This window comes from Gossypium arboreum, chromosome 6 (genome assembly GCF_025698485.1).
Source record: "Gossypium arboreum isolate Shixiya-1 chromosome 6, ASM2569848v2, whole genome shotgun sequence".
In the NCBI taxonomy this organism is placed as follows: Eukaryota; Viridiplantae; Streptophyta; class Magnoliopsida; order Malvales; family Malvaceae; genus Gossypium; species Gossypium arboreum.
Genome location: NC_069075.1, coordinates 83716081 through 83717661, shown reverse-complemented (window position 1 = coordinate 83717661; position 1581 = coordinate 83716081). Strand labels below are relative to the sequence as shown.

Sequence of the window (1581 nt, the reverse complement as noted above, 5' to 3'; positions counted from 1 at the left end):
TGTTAGCGGTAAACTATTTTAACATAGAGGAAATAGACGATACCTGAGCTGATAACAAAGTGAGGGCGTCAACTTCATGAACTCTGGCTACACGTCTTCATAAAGCTGTTTGATTTGTTGGCCATTGATATTTATTACTTGCGATCCTCTTAATGATCTCATAAGCCTCATTATAAGACTTAGACAAAATTGCACCATTCACAGAAGCATCTACCGTCAATCTTGTATGTGCATTGATACCATTATCAAATCTCCAATTGGATACAATGAGGAATCCCATGATGAGGACACTTATGAAGTAACTCTTGAATCACTACCAAGCCTCATACAACGACTCATCATCCAATTGTTGGAAAGTTGTGATCTCATTCCTCAACTTAGCGTTTTTGCTAGGTGGGAAATACTTAACCAATAATCTCTCTGCTAATTCTTGCGATGTAGATATGGAACTTGGTGGCAATGAATTGAGCCATGCTCGTGCTCGATCTTGCAACGAGTACGGAAACAACTTCAACCTTAGTACGGCTTCAGTCACACTGGCTATCTTGAATGAATCACTTACCTCCATAAATAATTGAAGGTGGAGATGTGGATCTTTCGTGGGCATACCATTGAATTGGCCCACCGTTTGGAGCATTTGAAACTATAACAGCTTGATTTTAGCTAAATCAGAACAGTGGTTTTGGAACCACAAATTTGATGTCAAAAATTATTTTAATAATATTTTCGATGTTTACAGCATGTTATTTGATATGTGTGAAAATTTCGTGAGCTAATTTTATCGATTGGATGGTTAATTTGATAAAAGGACTTAATCGCGTAAAATGCAAAAGTTGTATTCTACTTGTTAAAGGTGTTTAATTGCTATGATTTATTAAATTAAAAGTTCTTATGATGATATTAGACCATTGGTAGTGTTAATGGACAATTATGGCCATCCATTATATATTTTTATATGTTTATAACAAAGGTTATTATGGTAAATTAGTAATTAAGTTATAATATAATAAAATGAAACCAAATTTCTTTCTCCATTCATCTTTTTGGCCGAATATTGAAAAAGAAGAAGAAGAAAGAATCTTGTTGTGTTTTAGGGTTCGACAAACTTCTAGCTTGATTAAGGTACGGCTTTAGCTCAGTTTTTGATGATTTCTATGTTTTTATAATCGTTGTAGCTCAATCTAGCTAGCACGTACCTTTAATTTCAAAACTGTTAAAGATTTTGAGAATTGCCATTGTTGAATCTATATGTTCTTTGGTGTTTGAAGATGAAATATGAAAGCTTGATGATAGATTTTCATGCTTTGTAAAGTGATTTTTGATGAAAAAGCATAATAGGGATTAAATTGTGAACTGTCCAAATTGTGTGGTTGAAATGTGAAATAAATGGAATTTTTGGGCTACTAGGGACCTATAAATAATTTGGCCAAACTTAGGTTTATTGAAATTATGTGAATTTTGTGTTTTGTTAAATAAGGATTAAATTGCTAAAAGTGTGACAGTTTAGGGGCTAATGTGTGAATAGGCCTAAATGTATGCTTTGGGCTAAATTGAATGAATGTTTGATTAAATAAGTTAACT

The 1581-nt window shown here is 33.1% G+C and overlaps 1 non-coding gene across 1 annotated transcript; it reads left to right on the top strand.

Moving 5' to 3' along the window:
- The first annotated feature begins 273 nt into the window (after positions 1-273).
- Positions 274-379, top strand: LOC128294765 (small nucleolar RNA R71). The gene has a single exon (XR_008285072.1). It is a non-coding gene; the product is annotated as a small nucleolar RNA R71 (small nucleolar RNA).
- The last annotated feature ends 1202 nt before the right edge of the window (positions 380-1581 follow it).